Raw genomic sequence first — 12,079 nt, forward strand, 5'->3', positions numbered from 1 at the left:
GTAACGGTTATTTGGGGGTAGGTAAGGGGGGATGGGGTTCGTTCGTACGTTTCTGTATAGGTTAGTACTATGTATTTTGTACGTTGGGGTAATTCAAGCCAACGAGGTTAGTTAGTTACACTGTCAATAAATCGGTGTCTGGTTCAGGGGGGGGGGGGAGTGAGTTGAACCTTTGTGTCATTGTCGCGTTAAGGAGAGTAATCACCTCGTCTGCATGTGGGTTGTCATAGGCAGATTTATTGTCTTGTTTTGTCCGCTCGTCTTCCGTCAGGTCAGGTAAATTGTTGTTTCTGGCAAAGTGTACGCTGGCCTGTCAAGTAGTCGTGCTTGTTCTAATAATTGTCAATTATAGCTTCTTCACGGGGTCGTATTTCCGCTGTTGCCATGACAATGTTTGTCATTTATGAATTCATTTTTCTTTTGGTCAAAAGTTGTTATTTGTGTGTTTAAACTGAATTGTCATTTGTTCTTTCAGTCCTCAACCACAAGATATTATTGATGATTTAATGACACATCCAACACCTTCAGAATCGTCAGATGAGTGATGGGTCAAAATGACAGTAAATCTTACGTGTTGAGTGAATACAAGTGCAGCGTTGCGGAGAGTGAAGTAATTGGTCTAACTATTAGTCAGTAATAAGGGTTGTTAGCCGGAGGAGCCGGAGAGGCCTCCACCATCTGATGGATGGTGTGCCTGATACTATCACCATTCGGGATCATAATTGCTAGTTTCACCATCAGAATTACGTACCTGGGAACATCGTTAATTCATACTCGACGCCCCAAAAAAATGGGCAGAATATGGATACGGTAATTTGTCATGTTCTCTCTATTAGATCTTAGTAAAATGGAGTTTCCCCCGAGGCAGGTCGGACGGCATGGAATGAAAAGCTCTTGAGAAATGTTTTCAGGACTTCGTAAACTGGCCTGGCCCCCACAAGGAGATGGGCCGAAACGATAGTTTGGCAATTAATTGTGTTTAATTTAGCAGTGTACAGCTCCCCCCCCCCTGGAGGCGATGTACGATTGTTCGGGTGTTCTAACGAGCCGTGTTTGTTTAATACCGACCCTCAACCACTGACAAACGAGGAGCGTGATTCAACACATGGGTGTGTGTCGTGGGTTGATGTATCCACCCCAGGACACACACACACACACACATCCCTAAATGCAACTCTTTGATACGTGTGTCTCTTGATGCGAATTCCTCGAGTTTGCTACGGTTTAGGGTTGGGCTTAAGGCCTGTCAATTGCTGGTTGGGCAACTATATCAACTTACTGACCAGCCAGTAAGTATACTTAAAGTCCTATAAACTGTGTATATTCACCTATATATATATATATATATATATATATATATATATATATATATATATATATATATATATATATTTCTGTTTGTATTGTATCTGTATTGGGAGATCTCTCCATGTTTGACTGATGAGTGGAGAGATGCAGCAATTTTATATATATATTTTTTCATAATCCCAATTGAAACTCAAGTCTCTCGACCTCTGAATCAACCTTCGGGTGTTTTTGCAGCTTTGTGATTGCTAGTCATGATTGGTCATTAGTCAATCGCATCATTAACTGTCCTTAATGGTTGTGTAATAAGGAGCTGTTCAATACAAGCATTTATCATAAGCCACGCCCCCCACACACCGCTCTGGGAGACGCAGGTGGGTTTCACAACTCAGTGGACTTGCCCAGGCGGAACTCTGAACTCTTACACCTCCTAAGACCAACCTCGGACTTAATCGTCTCTCTACCTGGTGCTGTGGAATAACTTCAAAGACTTCGGTTTCAACTCTTTTTTTAACCCTGTCGTAGCTCAGTCGATTAAGGCAGTGTCTGAGATGCTCCCGGACGCAGGTTCGAATCCTCGTCACGGCCCTTGTGGATTGGTTCAAAGACTGTTTTTTTTTTATGTGCGAGGACATTCACGTAGATATTTACATACACCTGGTACATGTAATAGTGTTGATGTGTGTGTCCTCACATACGTGAATCAAAGCAACTATGACTTAAATCTGGCAAGTAAAATAAATGTATACCTGTATTTACCTGTATTGGAGGATACGTTATAAATTGGACCAGGGAATGGGTAGCATTGATGGAGTAAAGTCTAAATAAAAAACATCAAACTCATTGTTTACAATAATCACAAAGAAAACCTTGATATTTAAGTAAACTATAACATTAGTTAACTTGCTGATACCACCAGAATACTGCGAGGATTATCAAATCAGACGATGACTCAGGAAGATGAATTAAATATTGTTTAATAGATCTGCAAGAGCTGGAACAACACGAGACATTTTTTTATTTTCTCTTTACACATGAGTTGAAAAAGTTTATGTTAATCTAGGAGAAAAAAAAATGAACTCCTCTGAGCCTGGGTGATGATGATGATGATACCAGATATCACTTTGACAGTGTTGCAATTGAGACTGCTGAATGCAAGAATCATGAGATTCTCAAAAAAAGAGTCATGAGAAGTTAGGTTCTAAAGTCAAAATAATCACTGTATGGAAAACGGTGAACCGAATATTGGGATATGTATCTAGAAGAGGTATTATTAGGATATTGAATACGGTTCTTCATCTTTATGTAGCCATTGTTAGGGCCTCATTTAGGTTATGAAGTTCAGATCACTTGAACGTGTGGAGACCAGCTTGACAAAGTTAATCAAAGCAATTACAAACATCCCCGCTGAAGATGAAGAAGGCATAGCTAGACAGGCGAAGAGTAGGAGGAGAATCATTCTCAATCGACTGGAGAATGGTCCAGGACGGACCGAAACGTCGTCGTCCCTTCACCTTCTAGTGTGTGGTCTGGTCAACGTAGGAGGATACATGCACACATTTGTAAATGTGTAACATAGGGGGATATTAATAAGAAATATAGGAACTCAGAATAGTAATCAGAACAATGGATAGAAATAGGATAAATATTGATTCAGAAAACACCTGGGTAAATACTGGTAGTTGAATTATGGAATCAATTACTGGACAACGTAATTCAAACCTACTTCCCTCATCTCCTTCCGTCTCTCCCAATCTCTGTCATTCCCAATCTCTGTCTCTGTTTCATTCTGTTTGTTTTCCTGTCTTTCATTGCCCTAGTTGACCTGGTCTCTCTGTAGACCTAGCTCTCTATTACACGGTACAGGTGTGGTCACAGATATATACATGCAGATCCCGTGGCTCCACGTATAAGAGACGATCAGATTCTGTTTTATTAAGAAGAACAGATCAGCGCCCTAGCTTACTGGACATCAAGATTACCACATCCTCTTGCTTCACAGCGGTGACGATCAGATTCTCTTAATTCACGAAGAGGGAGCGATCAGAATCTTCTTGTCTAGTGCAGAGGAGATCAGATTCTTTCCCGTCAATCTGTCGAATCGCCGAATAATGGCGATATTTTTCCGGATTCGACAATTCCGTCAGAAAATATGAACTTTAGTTTAATTTCAGTCATCGTCATGTTGACATTTTCTATACATTAGCATTTTATTTCTATACATTATTTTCTATACCTGTGATATATTTCTATATATCAGTTCGTTAGGTTATGTAGGCTGCTTGGGGGTCTGTACGCTCTTGGCTAGGCTGAACAGTTGCATTTGTTACGGAGAGGCAGATCGTGAGAGCGGCCGTGAGTGTGTGTGTGTGTGTGTACTCGACCTGCACCTGTGCTCTAAGGACCACAAGGAAGACATACGTTTTCCCCCAGCATCTGGCAACACTGCTGCTATTGTTGGCAGAGTTGGCAATGCTTCTCGAGTGGATACCACCAGATACTTCTCTATTTTGTCACACCTTCCTTCCGTAGTGCTAGATGAATGTGTAGCATCATTAAGGTAGCTTTATTACTTGCGGAGGTTTATAATTATGCTCGAACCGCGACCCAAAAAAGGGGTCACTAAGGGGCACTATTCAAGAGGGGCGCGGGGGCATAAAACTCTGAGGGGTTGTGTTGTGGTGAGTGTTTGATACGTAATATTAGAACAGTCTCGTGTAAATATCATGTCATTGCCTTGTAGGTTTGTTCCTGCCCCCGGCCTGCCTCGGGTCGGAAGGTCAACCTAGAGTGGGTATTGTAGGTTCCTTCTTCAGCTGAGTTGCTTATCATTGTAGAATTTTCTCTCTCTCTCTCTCTCTCTCTCTCTCTCTCTCTCTCTCTCTCTCTCTCTCTCTCTCTCTCTCTCTCTCTCTCTCTCTCTCTCTCTCTCTCTCTCTCTCTGGTGGCGTAGCTCTGAATTTTCTCTAACTCATTCCTGTGGTTTACTAGGTACGGGCTCTATGCTTGAGCTGCATACTCACGGATTGGTCTGATATTCGTGATATACAAATTCCTGAATGATTCCTTACACAAATTTTTATAGGCAATTGTTATGTTGGCCAATCTTGCATATGCCGCTGATGATATCCTTTTGATGTGGGCTTCACGGGACAGGTCCAGTGTGATGTCAACCCCCAGATCTTTCTGTCCTCCTGTGTGTGTTTTTGTGTTTTTATACACACACACACACACACACACACACACACACACACACACACACACGCGCGCGCGCGCGCGCGCACACGGCAGTTAACAAATTAAATGCATTAGGAAGTGATATGGTGGAGGCAGACTCCATACACAGTTTCAAATGTAGATATGATAGAACCCTCAGGAACTTGTACACCAGTTGATTGACAGTTGAGAGGCGGGACCAAAGAGGCGAAGCTCAACCCCCGCAAGCACAGCTAGATAAGAACACAATTCGTGCTAGGCTAGATCTACCAAACAAACCGAATTTCTTACATATAATTTTGCCCAAAAATTGTCTCTTAAGGAATGCCAGTTTTTCATGTTAATATATACATAATTGAGGTTGACTTTAATTCGAGACAAAACTAACCATGAAACTTGACCAAATATAAATATGCTCTTTATTTCCCAGTACTGAATAATATTGAGAAAACTCAACGTAAATATTTTAGAAATACATTTTGTCATTATTTGTTGTTATTAGTGGATAAAATAATTAATAATTTTTAAAGAAATGTTCGCAAATATGCCAAATCGCTGCTAGGCCAAGAAGTACATATTTTGACTGTATATATACCACAAATACACACATGCCAAACCTAGTAATTATTATGGCCAGCTTGCAGCAACGTTTTTATGACAACAAAACATGAAACGGTTTAATCTATAATATTTTCCAATGTAACTTTAAAAGCAAATACAAAGATAATTCAATTAAACCTGGGTTTTGAATGCAAAATCTGAACAATTGATATAACATATTCGAGGCATAAAACTATACAATTAGACAGGATCTTTGCATGTACGAGCTGTGTCCTATCATAATGTTTTTCTTGTTGCCAGGTGCATGACAATATGACCTGGGAGGTGAACCCTGAGAGAACAACATCGATATCAAAGGTTAGTGTGAATAGAAGTTATTCTATTGTTAGCGAATAGAAGTCATTCTATTGTTTGGTATCCACGGTGACCGTCCGGGTTATATATAGGCTTTTTTTTCAACCTGTTTCTATTCCATATTCCGAGACTTGACTCATCGTTATCGACTTAATTGTGTTGTGGTAAGTGTTTGATACGTAATATTAGAACGGTCTCGTGTAAATATCACCTAAAAATACCTAAGTTTGAGAGTTGAGTCACAGTAACGGGACTGAGACAAATAAGCCAACCCCGATATAAAATAAATGGGTGGATTGGGTTATTTGACGTCTATTAAAATTTAGTCTTGTCACTTTGAAGCAAAATCTTTCGTTTGTATTTTTATTTTAGCTTCGTTTCGAAGTTAGGAAAACGCCTCATTTTATTGACTTGAAACTGAAAATACATACGTATGATTATAGGAGCAAAGTTTCTTTTGTTATTGGGCACTGTAGCTTAATAATAACTAGGTTTTTGTTCGAAAAATCTTCAGAATGTCTAATAGTATTGACTTGAAATTGATGGCTTAATGAGAGAATTTTGAGGCTATACAATAGGATCGAACCTGCGTCACTAGACTCCCCAGGCACACTTAGCAAACTCCCTCTGTCTGTAGGCTATGCTCGTAGGTTAGATTAAACATTTTGGTTCGGTTTGCCATTAATTTGTATTTGCAATACGTTCTGAGGAAGGCTTGACGTTTTAGAAAGGTTTGAGTCGAACATAAGAAGTGAGCGAAGCGCTCTTCGAGAATGTTCTGTCGTAATCAGTTGAGTCACGTGTAGTTTTCAAGTCATAAACAGGGTTACGGCTGCTGCATTATTACGGGCTCACCATAGCCCGTGCTACATGGACACTTCGTTCTGAGTAGCTAAATCTGAAACAACAACAACAACTGCTGCATTAGCCAACATTCGGTCACTAATTTTCGAGATCGACTTGACTAGACAGACATTTACAAATATGATTAGGAATCAACTTCATGAGATGTTTTCTTACGATATCAGACATCGCAGCAACATATTCCATATTTATCAATGCTCTGGAGAGGAAATGAGCTTGATTGTAGATATCAACAATAATATAGTAGTCCTTAATCATTTATATCGCCTCTCATAAATACATTTGCCTGATGGCAGGTGTGGCAGGCAGCTCCTTGCAGCTTGCGTCTGACGCTAATTCACTTCCTACGTCAATTCTGGTTATATATAATATGAAAGAGCAAAAGCAAGTGCATGACTTGAGAAGACTGACTACACGCTCAAAATGTAAGATTGCATTGGCGAAAGATAAGGTTGCATTGGCGAAATATAAAGTTGCGTAGCCAGAAAGATGAGGCTATGTTCCCAGGAAGATAAGTAGGGGGTGTCTGGAGATGGGATAGGGAATCACCTCAGGTCTCAAGAGCATTGTTTTTTTGAACCCAAGTTTGAATGTCTCAGTATCCCAGCATCCCCAGGTCACAGAGCCTAGCGCCACAGACCTCAGCGGCACAGACCTCAGAGCCACAGACCTCAGCACGACAGCCTAATCGAGGCTGAGCACCCGCTCAATTCGAAGTAAAGGTATCTTGCCGGCCAACCACAACCCCATAATTCCAGTCTTTGTGTGATGTGTTTGAGGGAGATGATTGCTGTTATCATCGGCCAGGCTCTCTAGAGTCCCCTCGCTCGCTGAAAAAATAACAAATTCATCAGGCCGAAATAATAAAAGTAATGTGAGATTCAAACCAGGATCTAAATTCATCAACGTTTCATAGATTACAGACCGCGATTTTCAGCGACAACGATGGTCTGCCTAGAAGAGCGTGTTTACAACTGTAGGACTTACATGTGAGTACATTAGAGACCTTTGGGATGGTTTAATACAAGCCTTCTACAGGAGATGTATTAATTTAGAAATCTAAAGCAACATTCACCTTATATCCGGCATAGTAGTGCGGCTTAAGGAGGTCCCGCAGTATATAATTGCCGCCAACGACCCTTTCTTCACTATAATGGCAATAGGCTGTAGTTGAGATGGAAATAATTACACCGTAAGAGATTGACGCAAAAAAAAACGTGATTGATAGAAATTCAGGCAGTATCAGGACCTCGCGGCATTCAATCTATGCCTGGATGTGCCCGGCTGAAGGGTAATTTGGCTGTCGTATGATCTATGAGAGTTCGTGTTGTGGTGCGAACTTGAAAGCTTACCTCGGACCATTTTTCTTGTCGTGAATAATAATGAAAAGCGCCAAAAAAAATATACAAAACGGTAACTTGAGAGAGAGACTGCAGGCAGGAAGTATACTCAGGCTAGGCTAGATCAGTGTATTTGTCTCGTTTTCTATATTTTTTGTTAATGCGTTTTTTTGCGATTATTTTGTAACTTTGTTTAGTTCCTTGTTTTTGCGTCGTTTCTGGCGTTCGTTCTGATGGTTTGACAAGCGTAAAATTGTTAAGTGGTTTTGCACGCTTGTCCATTGAGCCCCGGTGTTCGTTCACTCAATGAAGCGTCACTTTAAAAAGTCATTTTCATTACGTTACATCACCTTAATTTTGACACTGCGGCCGTTTAAGACGCACACATATGATACACTGGCTACTCTTGGAGTGCAGGAAACCTCTAGCTATTAGAATTAGAAACTTTATCCGTAATAACTTACACAGATTGTTATAATTAGAGCTTGACTGAACGGGTGTACTATCTAAATCAAAATTACATTTTTAGATATAAATAACATATTACTTTGAATGGTGATGTATTTTGGTAAACCAATGTGTAAGTTTACCATTAGAGCGGAAGGACATTTATTGAGAACGCATACTATTATGATGCTGATAAGGAAATGTGAAGAAATGTAAACCAAGTTTACCATGAATCTACAGAAAGTGCAACCAGTTACGAAATCTGTATATCTTTTCTCAATCTTTGGCGGTTTTGTTTACATCTATTAATAGTTTACCAGCATGGAAACTTCGCAGTCAAATGTTGCTGTTGTTATAAACAGCCTCCTGGTGCTGCTGAGATCATAAACTTTCTAATAAATGTAAACACAGCCTCCAAGGATTGAGAAAAGATGTAAAGGTTTCGTAGGAGGTTGTTGAATCCTGGCCCATAGTCTGTTAAGCATTCCTTCGTATCATTATGTGCTGGGTAGTATTATATAACGTACTAAATAGTATTTAATTGTATAATGAATAATATTATATGATGACCTGGATGAAATCAGGCGATACTCTGGATAATTTAAACTTTCATTGTTGGTCCGAAAAGTTTGATGAAATTTTCCGAATTTTGACATTTTGGACGTCAGTAAAATGGTTTAAGAAATGTGTCAAAACTTAGTATTCTTCAGTTATGGGATCATGATATACAGTATACAAATTGAGAGGCACTGTTGTAACTATATATATATATATATATATATATATATATATATATATATATATATATATATATATATATATATATATATATATATATATATATATATAACTGAAAACTCACACCCCAGAAGTGACTCGAACCCATACTCCCAGAAGCAACGCAACTGGTATGTACAAGACGCCTTAATCCACTTGACCATCACGACCGGACAAAATGAGTTTTCAGTTGCATATTGTCCAGGGGACCATTCTGGCTTGTTCGCATTTGTGTTCCTCACGTGTGCCCCTAAGAATGAGGTGATTTGGTAAAATGCTATGCCCAAGATAACTATCCGAGTGCCGGCGGTGGGGTGGTTCAAATAGCCTCGGCTATCACCTCATTTTGTCCGGTCGTGATGGTCAAGTGGATTAAGGCGTCTTGTACATACCAGTTGCGTTGCTTCTGGGAGTATGGGTTCGAGTCACTTCTGGGGTGTGAGTTTTCAGTTGCATATTGTCCAGGGGACCATTCTGGCTTGTTCGCATTTGTGTTCCTCACGTGTGCCCCTAAGAATGAGGTGATTTGGTAAAATGCTATGCCCAAGATAACTATCCGAGTGCCGGCGGTGGGGTGGTTCAAATAGCCTCGGCTATCACCTCATTTTGTCCGGTCGTGATGGTCAAGTGGATTAAGGCGTCTTGTACATACCAGTTGCGTTGCTTCTGGGAGTATGGGTTCGAGTCACTTCTGGGGTGTGAGTTTTCAGTTGCATATTGTCCAGGGGACCATTCTGGCTTGTTCGCATATATATATATATATATATATATATATATATATATATATATATATATATATATATATATATATATATATATATATATATATATATATTTATTTTGGCGCGTGTATGTAATAAACATACATTCCAAAAAGAGTAAAAATGGAATTTAAAAGAGCTGTCGGTTTTAATTGCATTTTATGTTATCCTCACCTGAATATAGGAGGTCTTCTAAATATCTCCACCAGATTCAGTAAACAGTGTTGGATATTGGATGAGGGTAGAACAACGTGAATGGATTATTGAGGCCCAGATGAGCTACAGAGATATTAAAAAATATCCCTTTTAGCTATATATTGGGGAAATGGAATGAATGAATGTGAGGGGCGAGACATTAGAAGCTAAGAGGTATTACATGCAAAGATAATAGAATGAGAAAGAGTCGAGTCATTGCACTAGACAGCTGGTGAGGCGGAGCCAAGCAGCTAGCACTCAACCCTGCCAGCACATTTAGTACATTTAGGTGAGTTGTTGTTGTTGTTTTTTGATTTAGCTACTCAGAACGAAGTGTCCATGTAGCACGGGCTATGGTGAGCCCGTAATCATTTAGGTGAGTACGGAGAGAACTTAATATATATGTATGGGAGGTGGCCGAGGCGTGCAGAGCCGCGGGCCGGCCAGTGTTCACACCACACCTTTAGGGTGGCCAGGGTTACGTCTCTGTGGCCAGGGTGATGGTCGTGGGGTGGTAGCGACAGCTCTGGTGGCCCTGGTGATCGTGGTGGCCCTGGTGATCGTGGTGGCCCCTGGTGATCGTGGTGGCCCCTGGTGATCGTGGTGGCCCCTGGTGATCGTGGTGGCCCCTGGTGATCGTGGTGGCCCCTGGTGATCGTGGTGGCCCCTGGTGATCGTGGTGGCCCCTGGTGATCATGGTGGCCCCTGGTGATCGTGGTGGCCCCTGGTGATCGTGGTGGCCCTGGTGATCGTGGTGGCCCCTGGTGATCGTGGTGGCCCCTGGTGATCGTGGTGGCCCTGGTGATCGTGGTGGCCCCTGGTGATCGTGGTGATGGGGGTGGGGGAGGGTGTTGTACTCACCTAACTCACACACTTGGGGCTGTAGAGCTGTAACTCTTCACGCCCCTCACCCAAACGCCTTAAAATTATAACTTGCGTTTTAATTGAACTTTTCTTCTATTCGATTTGTTATTGTTGGCATATCTGACCTTTAAAAGTTGTGGATGGAGTTGGCTTCCAGGACTTCTTTTCAGTGTATTCTACTCGTTGATCACCTGAACTTCGTTTGGGGTATTCCCCTACTTAGTAATTATGTCTACTAGTCGAGGTGGTGATGGTGGTGGTCGAAGAGATGGTGGCCAGGTGGTGGTGGTGGTGGTGGTGGCCAGGTGGTGGTGGTGGCCAGGTGGTGGTGGTGGTGGTGGTGGCCAGGTGGTGGTGGTGGCCAGGTGGTGGTGGTGGCCAGGTGGTGGTGGTGGAAACGACCGAAAGGTGGTACCGAGAATGCGTTCAGGATGGCGGGGGTTTGGCCGATGTTTCGGTGCTGTTCTTGGTGTGAAGTACAGATGTATATATATAGTTTGAGTTATTCCCAGAACGTTTAAGTTTTATTATATGGTTTTTTAAATGAATTTGAATTAGTGCAATTATTTTGTGGTGGGTACGGTGTCAAAGGCTTTCTGACAATCCATAAATATGCAGTGTGTGTGTGTGTGTGTCTGTGTGTGTGTCTGTGTGTGTGTGTGTGTGTGTGTGTGTGTGTGTGTGTGTGTGTGTGTGTGTGTGTGTGTGTGTGTGTGTGTGTGTGTGCGTGTGCGTGCGTGCTTGCAGGTGCCAAAGCATGCGCGTGTACTAAACTAGATGTGCTAACAATGTGTGTGAGCGTTGGAACGAAATTTTTGCATAAGTTGATAACGTTTTCATTCATGTTACGAACGTTTGTGTGTGTGTGTGTGTGTGTGTGTGTGTGTGTGTGTGTGTGTGTGTGTGTGTGTGTGTGTGTGTGTGTGCTGTGGTGGTATAAACATCAGTATTTATGCGTCACCTGGTTGACACAGCCTTAGTCTCACCCTCCCTGCCTCCCTCCCACCATCCATCCATGCCTAGCCTCCCTCTCTGCCTCTTCTCCTCTCCCACCTCCTTCCTTCCCTCTCCCTGCCAACCTGCCTCACTCCTTTCCTTCCTGCCTCTTTCCCATCCTTCCCTACATCCATGCCTGTCTTCCTATCCCTTTCTCCCTCTTCCAACTCCCCTCCTTCCCTATCCCTCCCTCCCAGCCCTTCCTCCCTCCCTCCCAGCCCTTCCTCCCTCCCTCCCAGCCCTTCCTCTCTCCCTCCCAGGCTGATTCAGGGCCCTGTTGCTGATGTTAATTGTGGCTTGCGTTAACCTTAACACGGCTACACCCACCTACTTGGCTGGCAGGGTTAATTTTGGCTGACTCAAGACCTCGCTTGTGAATTAATGGGTTTGTATATACTT

General features: G+C 42.0%; 1 long non-coding RNA gene across 1 annotated transcript in view; it reads left to right on the forward strand.

The window, feature by feature from the left end:
- The window catches only part of LOC138365532 (uncharacterized), a 565,144-nt gene that overhangs the window by 484,370 nt on the left and 68,695 nt on the right, over positions 1 to 12,079 (forward strand). The window contains exon 5 of the long non-coding RNA XR_011228904.1: positions 5,383 to 5,439. This is a non-coding gene — a long non-coding RNA (uncharacterized lncRNA). The remainder of the gene's footprint in view (positions 1 to 5,382; positions 5,440 to 12,079) is intronic.

This window comes from Procambarus clarkii, chromosome 17, assembly GCF_040958095.1.
Source record: "Procambarus clarkii isolate CNS0578487 chromosome 17, FALCON_Pclarkii_2.0, whole genome shotgun sequence".
NCBI lineage: Eukaryota > Metazoa > Arthropoda > Malacostraca > Decapoda > Cambaridae > Procambarus > Procambarus clarkii.